A 12,959-nucleotide genomic window follows, 5' to 3' on the forward strand; every position below is an offset into this window, starting at 1 on the left:
TTTATCCTCCAGAAGTCTGAGAGGGACAGCCTTGGTGCGGAACCAGAGAATGACTGAGCCCCATCTACCACGGAGGGCCCCTCAAAGGCAGAGGCAGACAGGCCTCTTTCTGATACCTTGCTTGCAAGGCCATCTTAACTTCTCTACTCATGAGCACAGGGTTACACTTGTGGCTTTGGAGGGAGGCTGCACCAAGTGAAAGACAGAGGTGCTAGGGGCAAGGCTGACCTCACCTCTGCAGCTTAGGCCTGCACAGCTAGGCAGCTGGATTCCTCCATTCACCTGCCTCTAACCTGTGCTTGTCGTTGACTTCCCCCTTTTACTGTGCTGGACTACCTCTTAGTAGAGTCCTGAGAGAAGAGCCAAGAAGATGAATGGCTTGCGTTAGTTTGAAAGTCAGCATACTTTCTACTCTGGTCAATTCAAGCCAGAATCAGAGTCCAGAACTCTGGGTTGAGAACTAGAACCCTGAAGGCATCTTCGCAGATGTTTCTGCTCCCACATGCTGCTCCGTATGGCCCTTGGCCTAGGCTCAGTCTGTAAGCTGTATGGCATCCATCTGCTGCGGGGAGCACAGAAGCAGAAACATTCAAAACTTTTATGTTGATTTGGTTGAGTCCTTCTTTTTTTTTTTTTTTTGCCAATTGCATCTTCTCTGAATGTATTTTTGCTAGTGATTTCTTTGGTGTTGGCCTTTAGTCTGTATTCTGTTTTGTAGCACTCTCTGGCAGGCTGGGAACAGAGTCTGGTCCTTGGCCACATCTTAGGATGTAGGATGAAAGCTACCATCTCGAAGAGACAACTTTGTTCTTGAGTCTTTGCCCCTCAGGCTTGGTTCTTATAAGTGGTTCCCTGGGTTTTCTTTCAAGTTTTTTAGGGGTTGGTTTTGAATGCAAGGATTTCAGAGCCTTGGTGGGATCTTTTGTGATTCCCAGGGATGGGCCCATGTGGCTTCTTCATCCAGGTGGCTCATTCATTGAGTCACTGTTGGTACTGCTCATGCCCTTTTCATGTCTGACCTCTTCAGGAATTCTCCATAGCCACTGGTCCTTCCCACCCCTTGTTGAGTCCTCTGCTGGATGCTCAGTTTGCGATACTTTTTTTCTTCTTAGATGTTGTCAACATTATCCACCAACTCATTATTTATCACATATATTTAATTCTAACCCCCCCCCCCGATCCTTCTTTATAGTGTTCTGCTCCATTGGATATGCAATAGCTGTTTGCTGGATGGATAATGGATGGATGGATGGATGGATGGATGGATGGATGGATGGATGGATGGATGGATGGATGGGTGGATGGATGGGTGAGTGGGTGGATGGATGGATGGATGGATAATGGATGGATGGATGGATGGATGGATAATGGATGAATGGATGGGTGGATGGATGGATGGATAATGGATGGATGGATGGATAGATGGATGGATGGATGGATGGATGGATGGATGGAGATAGGTTACCAGGTGTACTTATCCCTCCAATTATTTGCCTCCTCTCTTGTATCTGTTTCCTTCATCTGCCCTCTTTCCGTTGGTTGAGCATCATCTCTTTTTCACATTGACTCTTTTCAAAGAGTTTCCGGGTTGCCCTTCTGTATCTAACAATAAGGCATTACAATTTGGATTTTGTGTGTCAGCATGGTTTGTCTTGTGGCAGCCCTCACTCTTGGGCACTTAGTGAGGAAGCTGGTACTTGGTGAAACCTAGCTTTCACTCTGAGTCTTTTCTTTGGAATTGTTCAATTTCTTCAGAAAAGAATGTCCCCTGGGGGAGGGTGGGGACAGGTGTGGTGGTGGAGGTATTTAACTGCTACGTTCTGCATGTCCAGTAAGAGAGACAGGCCAGGGGCTCCTGTGTGTTGGCTTTGTCTGACCTCCCACATGGCTGTTTTAATAAATCTTAATTTTTGCCAAGGTTCCAGGGCTGAACAGGCAATCAGTTATTAAACTCTCACATCAATTGATAGTCCCTTCCTAATTCTCTTTGACTGAGAAGAAAAAAGATCAACATCTGTGGCCAGTTGACTATCACCTACCTATCTGCCTGCCTGCCTGTCTATCTATCTATCTATCTATCTATCTATCTATCTATCTATCTATCTGGTCTCACTGTGTACCCTAGCTAGCTTGGATTCACTATGTAGACCAGGCTGCCCTCAATCCACAGAGATTTGCCAGCCTCTGCCTTTCAGGCACACTAGGATTAAAAACATGTCCCAGCCCAGTTGACTAATACTTAGCACTTATATTTTCAGAGTTAACTTGGGAAACAGTGACTATTTATCCATTAGTTTTAGCCAAACTAGGACCTCATCACACAGCATATAGTTGGGTAGGGATCCCAAGTCCTTATCCAACTCATTGATAAAAAGTGGGGAAAATTGGGATTGAACAGGATCAGCGGGAGAGCCGGTAGCATGTTACCAAGGCTTCTCCCTGAACTAAGGAAGGCAGACAAGCGTGTCTGCATCATGCAGTGGATAACCTGGTGTTCAAGCTCAACACTGGGATGGGGATGGTCATCTTCTGTTGGATGTGACACTCTTTCGAAAGTGTGATCGAGTGACCTTGAGAATTCCGTCCCCATTAACCAATTTGCTTGCCATGGGCACCTCTTCCCTATTGCTCATTAAATGCTGGGTTTTAAAGGCCATTCAGCACTTTCTGATTTGTCTGGAGAGGGATGTCCAGCTCGTGGGTGGTGGTTTTGGAATCCGCCTCATTATCCTTTTTGAAAACAGCATCGCCTGTTCAGGCCCCTCTTCCATTCTCACAGTTCTGACGTGGACGTTGTCTCCGACATCCTCTCTGCCTGGTGTTAGCCACGGTGTGGGCCTGACCTGGTACGCTCATTTACATAGCCTAAGACCGCCTTACCTAGGTTTCCGTGGCTTCTTAATCTGTATAATCCACGACTTCTACTTTGAAGATCATTGCTTTGGCAGTGAAAATAGAAACTGAAGAAGGAGATAGTGGCTTTTGCTTTTTTGTTTTTCTTTTTCACTCTCTGAACACGACCCTAGGTAGCTAGGCCCTTCCAGGTCCCAGCATTAATTTTCATCAAGGGATGCAGCAAGGTAACGCTTGATAGGAACCCCAAACTTTACCCCCAAATCAATTTATTTTACTGAAATGCATATTCCATTGCCTGGAGAGAAGCTCTTGTGTTTAGGGGACAGAATGTGTCCTACTAATCAACCACTCCCAGAACTAACCATACTCGATGCAGGAACCATCCAGCAAGAACCAGAGGCCCTGAGGACTGCGGGTGAGGGTCCTGTGGGAGCCAGGTGAGGCCAAAGAGACCTCTTGGAAGGTCTCATCAGAGTAACCCTTGACCGCATCTCCTCGTTTGTTATATTCATTCCTGCTGGACCGGTTTGGCTCTTCTGCGGAGGTACCCTGGCAGGCCCCTGCCTGAGGCTTTCTGCATTTGGATTTTTGACACCCGATAACTAAAATATCCATGTTTGCCGCAACTTTTCTTTACTCTCACATCCGTGGGTAGTTTGAACAGGAGTGGTCATGGGCGCTCGGCACACCGTCTCCCCTCCCCCACTGCGTCAGTCCATCATCTTTAAGTCACATATCTTTACGAGAAATGGTCCCACTTGTTTACTATGCCTCCCTATCTCAAGTGTAAACTCCAGGGAGTTCACGTCATGCCGGCCTTACGGCGGGATACAACGCTTTCACCGAAGAAGCCAATGAGGACAGCTTTGCCAACTTGCCTGCTTTCCTCAGGCTCATCCCTGAGTACCACAGGTACGCCAGCCTATATTTTAGAGAAAGCTCAGCAAATGACTGCCCGTGGGTCAAGCATGGTATGGTCTGTGTTTACAAATGAAGTTGTATTATATCATCCCTTCTTACGGATCGTCTACAGCAGAGCTGGGCGCTTCTGCCAAAGTCCACTCATCCTACGGAACTGGGATACTCCATATCTGGCTTTTACAAGACAAGTTTGTGGACAGTCATTCAGAGGGAAGATCCCTGGACTCCCCTCCTTCCGTGTGAGTTGGTGATAGTAACCTGTTTCATGGCTTCTCGTGAGGGAACTGCCTCTCTGGCCTCAGCATTAGATGTGGGGCTGAATCTGTTCACAGAAGCGCTGGCCTTTGCCGTCTGCTTCATTCCACTTTGACCCGAATTACCCAGAGAACAGAGAACAGTGTGTTTTCTCTAATTAGTAATTATCTGGGTGACTCTCGGTGTGAGCCACGCTGCCCGCCTGTCCTTTTATCCGGAGGAAGAGGTTAGCGAAATACTTTGGTGGCACGAAAACTAGACTTTTAAGTGTGAGATTTTATTATTTTTATTATTTCTCTTTGCTTAGATCTCTGTGAGAATCATGATGTTTCCAAGGCAACACATGGCTTGGGGGAAATCGGAGAATATTCCCGATGCAGGGGATAGCATCCAGCTAGCAGACAATGCTATCCACACACAGATGTCAGTATCCAGGGGGACCCAGCTGTCTTGATTAAGACCAGGGAGGCTTGAGTTTCAAAGTACAATGGTCACGTTCCCATTCGGTAAATCTGAAAACCTTTCTTCATGTTCAAAGAAAGAACAGGCTGACAACAGGGTACAGGCTGTGGCTCCTGGTTTATCCGTGTGTAGGGGGGGCTATCAGTGCAGCTCTTTGTCTCGTTCCAGTGATGCACACACTTTTGAGTCTCATTTCTGCTGTGCATGCCTACCGGGGACACAAGTTTCCTCTATTTTTCATCCCAAATATTACAGTTGTTCCAAATGCCAGACCGTTTTCACAAGATGACACTCATTTCTTTAAGACTCTTTAAAATGACATTATGAAAACTTTAGTGTAGAAAGCCATATAGTTACTTAAAAATATCAATCACCTCACTGAGTTAACAACATTTATTAGTGTTTTAAACCCTCCCAGACTTTGTCCCATGGGTTGAAATTAAACAATTAAACACACACACACACACACACACACACACACACACACACACACACACACCACATACACAGAAAAAATGTATATATTCGCACTGTATGTGCAAGGTAAAATATATACACTAATTTATAAATTGCTTTCTTAGTGACTTAAATACCATAAGGGTCTCTCTCTTACCCTCCTAGAGTGAGGTAGTGTGGTGGGTGGCGTGTACTCTGCACCCAGTGGTTCTGTGCCAGAGGTGATCCTGTCCCTGAGCAGCTCTCTGACCTGGAGCTAGATAGCTTCTCAGGTGTCTTGGCCTCCTCCTCTGTGAAGTGGAGCTGTCAGTGATAAGATCCGTGATGTTAGGTTATTATGACAGTAAACTACGTTAAAGAGACAATAGACCTTAGCACCGCGCCCAGCACGTGGCAGTGTAATTAGGTGTTCGCTGTGGTTAGCTTTCCAGGTTGTCGCTTCTATCTACGGCACAGTCTCCTCGGCTGTGTATTGTATGGCTGCGCTAATTTGTAAGCCCTCTTCTCTGCTTTCCCTTTGGTGTTTAATGTGGTGCTTTGATGAAACTCAGACCTAGAGATATTTGTTGCATATGGGCAGACAGCAGAGAGGAACCCAACGGTCTCAGGGGAGGGCGTCTTGGAGGTGTGGGAGGGGAGAGTAGACTCCGCTGTGGTGTTTAGCAGACAAGGAATGCTGGGGCCACACATGAGCTCTATGGGACCTGATCTCTGGTCTTTTACTGTGAGCATCACAGGTGGCCCCCTAAACATCTGTGGACGTTACTGCTCAGATCTGTGAAATGAGGGTTCTCTGGGTGTCTACCTCCTGGGGTCCTTACAGGTGATGAATTAGGTTGTCTTATTAAACATTAGATGTTATTAGAAATTGAAAGCTAGCATTTTATACACACACACACACATGCTCGAGTACATGCATACACACACATGCATGCACACACACAGACACACATACTCAAGGGCACACACGCACTGTTTACACATGGTTATGCATGCTCATGTTTATGGCTGCAGCAGTCACTTGGTAAGTTGTAAGTGTATGACTTTCCCCCTTTCTCCTTCCACTGCCCCCTTGCAGGGTAATGAGCTTCAGTTTCACAAGCTGTTTTATTTTTCATCGTATTTTTCTTTGAGGCTGGGCTCACTCTATGGCCTAAGTTAGCCTCAGACTTGCTGTGCAGCTTACATTGGCCCACCAGCCTCCTGCCTCCGTTTCCTGAGCGCTGGATCACAGGCATTTCCCATCGCTATGAGTCCCACACACCTTTCCATACACTGCTTTTTCACTTCTGCTTTGCCTGCTGGAGCCAGAGTGGGCTTCCCTGCTGCGGAAGCAGGAGAAGGGAAAGGGTATGTGTTCCTTCCTGTTTGTTTCTGGTTACCACCTTCATTAATCCCAGACGCTCATCACCCCATCCCTCTGTGGTCACCCTGGCCGACCCTCTGACATGCTGACACTCAAGCCCTGCTGCCTCACCTTGGCAATGACCTCTCATGTCAGGAGAAAGTGTTGCAGTTCTGGCTTCATAACCCCCCCCCCCACACACACACACTCTCTCTCTTAGAGCATTCGCAGGACACCCAGCTGTGAGCATCCTTCCAGCAGGCTCACAGCTCCACGTCTGAGGGCCTCCCTTTGTACCTGACTCCTGCAGCTCCAGCATCCTCTTTGTCTTGCAGTTCTCTGACTCCTGGTGAAAAAACGATTCACGACAAATAATCTCTTAAAATTCCTGACAATGCTTTCTTTGATATCCTGTCCAAACTTCACTCTGCTCAAATGAGCCAGTTGAGAAAGGAATGTTAACGTTAAGAGCGAACTTTACTCCAATGGAAGGGTGCGGGTGCTTTGCTTGTCCCCTGGCCCTGGACTGACTCACTGCTGCACTTGAACTGACCTACCACATCCCAGGCCCAGAAGGCCTGGCACCTAGTGGCTGTGCTTTGGGGGTGTGGCTACCGCCATAGACGCGGGCAGAGCTAAAAAGCCTCAAGTGATTGACTACATTTTGGAAACAGAATAGTCAGTCCTCTGAGAGTGAGAAGAGAGAGGGAGGGACTAAAGCCCGGCGGAGAGGGACTGTACACGTAAAAGACACTATACTGTCTAAAAAGCTTGCGTGCAGATGTCAGTGACAGAATGAAGAAGAAAGTTGGTCACCAAAGCTGAGAGAATGGATCTGGGGAGCCAGGAGTCACAGAGACTATTAGTCTGGGTACTAAGGGATGGCTTCAGTCTCTGCCTTACCTGCTGATAATGAAAGGGCAGGCACAATAGGTAGGTCAACACCACTTTCCTGCTCCGGTGGTTTCCAAAAGGACTCGCTGCCTCCCTGCTGGGGTATTTCCAGAAGCCTGTTTGAGACCACTCACCATGACCTCCTCATTCAGATTCAGGATCCCATCCCCCTTCAACCCTCTGCCTTCTGTCTGTTTGCCTCTCCTTTTCTCTTTCCCTTCTCTCTCCCATTTTCCTCTTTCCTTTCTTCCTTTCTCTCTCACCCGCCTCTCTTACACACACACACACACACACACACACACACACACACACACACACACCACACACTTTATGCATGAGGCACACTTGTCCTCAGGTAAGACCTGAGCTCCTTTGCAGTCGTTTGAGAAAAGGCCCCAAGGCCTTGGCATTGAGTAGGACATCAGCCCCAAAGAGATCTAACACACTTAGTCAAATTCCCCCTCCCCCCTACATCAGGCTGCAGAGGCAAAGAGCCATCCTCTATAAGCGGCTCAAAATACCTCCTGCCATTAACCAGTTCAATCAGGCCCTGGGCAGGCAAACAGCGACTCAGCTGCTTAAGCTTGCCCACAAGTACAGGCCAGAGACAAAGTAAGAGAAGAAGCAAAGGCTGCTGGCCCGTGCTGAGAAGAAAGCTGCTGGCAAAGGGGATGTCCCAGCTAAGAGACCACCTGTCCTCCGAGCAGGGGTCGATACAGTCACCACCTTGTGGAGCACAAGAAGGCTCAGCTGGTGGTGATTGCCCATGATGTAGACCCCATTGAGCTGGTGGTTTTTCTGCCTGCTCTTTGTCGAAAGATGGGGGTGCCCTACTGCATCATCAAGGGAAAGGCCAGGCTGGGGCGCCTGGTCCACAGGAAGACGTGCACCACTGTTGCCTTTACACAGGTTAACTCAGAAGACAAGGGTGCTCTGGCTAAGCTGGTGGAAGCTATTAGGACCAATTATAATGACAGATATGATGAGATCCGCTGCCATTGGGGAGGCAATGTCCTGGGTCCTAAGTCTGTGGCTCGCATTGCCAAGCTGGAAAAGGCAAAGGCTAAAGAACTCGCCACTAAACTGGCTAAAATGCACACCACGTTATATAATTATATAACTATTAAAAAAGAAATAAAGAAAATGAGGATAATGTCATTTGAGGCTCTTCAAAGACCCTTTCTTTCCCAGGGAGGGTATCATTCCAGGGATTAATAAAAACATTACTATAGCACACCTTCTGTAATCAGTAACACACACAAACTTATCCTAAAATAAATGAGTCGGGGCTTGACAGGCACACGAGGAAGCGAACACTGTACATGGGAGAGTTCCTGCCATGGGCTCCTTTGGGGATTATAACCTTTCCTTGTGTGCTTGCTCCAGGCCCCTTGGTTGGAGAAACTTGTGGGTTCAAATACACACACCCTGTTATTGTTTGAGCTGTGTTTGGGGCTAGAATTGGCTTTCCTGGAGCCACTCTATAGCCCACCATGCCAAGGCCAAGTGGAAATGACCAAAGAGAAAGCACTTTTTAATCCATTGTACAGATCCTGGATGAGTTTGGCTTTCCAAACAAAAGTGCATTGTGTGTAACTGACACAAAGACGGCTGCTTCACTCAAACTGCCCACTCTGCTCCCTTTGACTCCCGGCCCCTCCTCCAGAGAACTCATTTGAAAACTAGTTTTGTCTTAGCTCAGAGGTTGGCAAACATTCCTAGGAAGGAGGCAAACAGTAAACATTTAGGGCTGGTCGGTTTAGCTTCTGCTGCTGCAAAACCCCTCCGGCCTGCTGGTCTGCTCGGGTAGTTCAGGGCAGCTGCAAACAAAACCAAATGAGAGGCATGCCTGGGTTCCAGTCACCAAACCGACTGGACACGTTATGTGGACACCAAAGTTGGAATTTCATAAAAATTTCACATCAACATAGTATCTTCTTTTGACCACCTCCTTCCAAACACATGAAGACACGTATGGATTCTTAGCTTTAGGGGTAAGTAGTAGCCAACAAGGCCTTGCTTGGGTTCTGATTTATTGAGCATGCGCCCTGTAGACGTTTACTCTAAGATTTAAAATCCCAGACCCCAGGTTCTTGGAAAGTACCTCATAGGCGACCGAGTCCATAATTTCTACCATCGTCTCTAATTACCGTTCAGTGTCCCGTGGAGTCATTACCGCACAGGCCTTGAGCCCCTGTGGCTGTAGGAATGCTGTCCCCATGGCCTCAGACCCAATCGTCTTGCCTACCCATCCAGCCCTGCTGGTTGCTGGGGTTCCTCCCCACGAAGGGTGGCACCTGTCTCCAGCAACGGGAATCTACAGGACACAGTTGGAAGGAGGGAGCACAATATCAACATATCAGGGTAATTTCATGCTCCACTTGTCTTGGGCTGATATTAACGAAAATTAAATTCTGCGCTAATCAGCCTTAGCGTTTGGCGTGCACGACACACAGGTTTTTGATTTCTGGAAATGGTAGTTACATTGTATTCGCGCTATTTGTGCAGTGTTCAAATAACAGGGGCATGCTTTTTACCAACAACTGAACTCTCTGGCTGACAGATGTCGCCAGGAGCAGACATGACTGTGGGCAAGAGTAGGTTTTTCTTAGCAAGCCCGGGCAGAAGCATGCAACTCAAGGAGCACAGTTAATTTCATTTTCCTGCTTTCGTTTGGATGGGGGTCTATGGAGGTTTGAAATGAGGCAAACCATTTTTCTTTATGCCTTTCTTTGGTTCTTAATTTTTTTCCTTGCTGTGGTAAGTAACTTTGCAACAATAGACAAAGAAGGGTATTTTCTTTGGGTCATAGAAACAGTGTTTCTTGGGGTGTTAGAGAAGAGTGGTTCAGGGATGTTAGGGAATGCGTGGTACTTAACTGCAGAGAGAACAAGAGGCTTGCCTGATTCCATGAGCTCTGTAATTAGTAAGTAACTAGCACTCAGGCCATGTGGACAGTCTCATGGATCTCATCTCATGCAGGGAGAGCTGCTAAGTACCCTGACTCCAGACAGAGCGCTCTCTCTCTCTCTCTCTCTCTCTCTCTCTCTCTCTCTCTCTCTCTCTCCCCCCCCCCACATCTTCCTGCTTCAGCCTCACCCCATGGATGCACCATGGAATGGGAAGTCCTTGGGGGTCAGACATCTCCCAGATGGGCTGCTGGGTGCTATCAGTGAGGACTGTGAGGCACACAAGAGAGGTTGATTACATCCACTGTCAGTATTGTCAACAGCCAACAGCCATCCGGAGCTGTATGGGACTGGTGTTCTCGGGATGTGGGGCTTTCTGTGCTCAAACTGAAACATCTTAGGCCAGCTGGGAGAACTTGGCAGCTGCCTTTAAGGCCTCTGGGGGTTAGGCAGGCCGTACTTGGCCACCACCTAGTAAGCTTTTAGTGATTCCCCCATAAATCTGTGGGGATTGCTTTCCATTTTGGGAAACCTAAGTTTGGCAACTTCTTGGATCCCTCAGAAGTCAAATCTGAGTGATTTTTTTCCTATAGAGTAAATTTCCATATAGAGACTAAAGACTCCATATTTGGGCTGATGGACCCAGAATAGTATCAGCCACTGTACATACCATAAATTTGTTGTCTCTTCCCCCTGATGATGTTGATGTTCAATGACCTGTCCATGAACCACTCTCCAGACACTGCATTCTAGTCAGACATGGCCAATCCATCTAAATTGTCATAGGAAGTAAGTTCTATTTTCCTTCCTCGAGCTGGTACACTGCTAGAGAAGCAGATGTCATTCAAGGAAAAATTGCAGACAGAACCCAGGGTACAGAAGGTTTAACCAGTGACACCCCTTAGGCACCAGACAGAGGGAAGCCTCAGAGCTGCAGAACTCAGGAGCTGTAGAGGTGGCTGAAACCATCAGTTCAAGATGGTGAGGGCTAGGACAAAGCTCTGTTCCCAGAGTTTACTTTGCAGGTGAGGTGACAGGGAATAGGCAAGGTGGCTTTGCTTGCTGGATGGTTTTGTGTCAACACGACACAAGATAAAGTTATCTGAATGGACGGAGCCTCAAATGAGAAACTTCCTCCGTGAGATCTGGCTGTAGGACATTTTCTTAATTAGATTGAATGGGAAGCCTTAGTCCATGGTGGGTGGTGCCATCCCTGAGATGGTGGTCCTGGATTTTAAAGAAAGCATGGGAGAGCAAGCCAGTGAACAGTATCCCTCATGGCCTCAACATCAGCTCCTGCTTCCAGGTTTCCTGTCCTGTTTGAGTTCCTGTCCTGACTTTTTTGTTGATGAACAGTGCTGCCTAAGTGTAAGGCAAATAAATTCCCCCGCCCACCGCCAACTTGCTTCTGGTCATGATGTTTTATTGGGTAGAAACCTCAACTAAGACATTTTGCATAGTCAAGGCATCAGCCAAGGAAGAGTTCAGCACACCTCTCCCACAACAGCTGCTCTTCCTGCTCTCCGTGTTGGGGGATAGCATCGTGACAGTGACACTCTTATGGGCGTTCCCCAGGACCAGGGAAGGGAGGCAGTTAAAAGACCAAATTGGAGCAAGGTATGATGTCTACCAGTACCCAACATTCTTCCTCTACCTGATAAGAACGTTGTCTGCACCATCCAACCGATGGGACCATAGCTGGCATAGATGTGGCTTTCAGGACTGCTCTGTGGGATCTGACATCAGCACATTCCAGTGTTATATCCTGCCCCCAGTGCCCTGGCTATAACTCTCCTCTTTCTCTTCTTATCAGGAAGACATAGCGGAAGAGTTGTGCTCAACAGGAAACGCCTGGAATTTGTCTCCAGAGCTACTCTCATATGCGCCCCTTATAATAGCAAAGAATGGAAGTGTTAGGCATTTCTGTAGTGCTCTAGGTGCTTAGTCTGCATTAGCTCATTCAATTCTCATGGCCACCCTGTGAGGCAAGTACTCTTGCTCTGCCTGTTATACAGGAAAGGCAGTAGAGTCAAGGAGAGAGATTTTCCTGGGCTTACACTGCCTGTGAGCTAGCATTAGGTAAGTGCTTCCTTGGTTCCCTTGCGCACACACACACGAGAGAGAGAGAGAGAGAGAGAGAGAGAGAGAGAGAGAGAGAGAGAGAGAGAGAGAGAGAGAGAGATGCACTATGGGAATTAATAGAAATTCCTATACCCCCAAAAGGTAGAGATTCAGAGTCCTCCATCCACCCACAATCATCGGAGCAGGTATTTGTGAGTCAGACCCAGACACTAGATGAGGAACGCCTCAGTAGAAGGCAACAGGAGAGTGGTCATTGCAAACAGAGTCCTCTGTGCCTGCCTGAGTGCTCGCAAGCAGATTAAACAGGACAACCACCGCACAGAAGAAGAGTGACAGTATTCCAGACTCAATAAAATCTCGATGAGCTGACTGAGGTTAGGTTTCGCCTTTCTGGTGTTAAAAGCATACATACAGGTCACATTTATTTATTTATTTATTTAGCCATAACATCTACTGGTCTTCATTTGCCTGCTAGATTCCAGAGGAGGAATTTAGGCAGATTTTTCCCGTGCCCGGGGTTTGCCCAGAAATCACTCTGAAGTTATCTCCGTCTGGGGTGCCTGGCTCTCCTGGCCTATGGCCCAGGTACAGGACCCTTGCCCAGGAATCTTCCCACATCTGACATTTCTGTCATGCCTGTCCTTCCTGCTCACCACAGCATGTGATATGTGACTTGGTCAAGGGAGAGGTAAGAAATGACTCAGACTAGTCCCAGTTTCTTTGGGTCTGCTATCGACGGTGTGAACTCTATGCAGACAGCTTCAGGGTCTGACGCTCCC

The 12,959-nt window shown here is 47.6% G+C and overlaps 1 pseudogene; it reads left to right on the forward strand.

Moving 5' to 3' along the window:
- Positions 1–3,528: 3,528 nt before the first annotated feature.
- Positions 3,529–11,921, forward strand: LOC134484683 (large ribosomal subunit protein eL8-like; annotated as a pseudogene).
- The last annotated feature ends 1,038 nt before the right edge of the window (positions 11,922–12,959 follow it).

Source organism: Rattus norvegicus, chromosome 1 (assembly GCF_036323735.1).
Source record: "Rattus norvegicus strain BN/NHsdMcwi chromosome 1, GRCr8, whole genome shotgun sequence".
Lineage (NCBI taxonomy): Eukaryota > Metazoa > Chordata > Mammalia > Rodentia > Muridae > Rattus > Rattus norvegicus.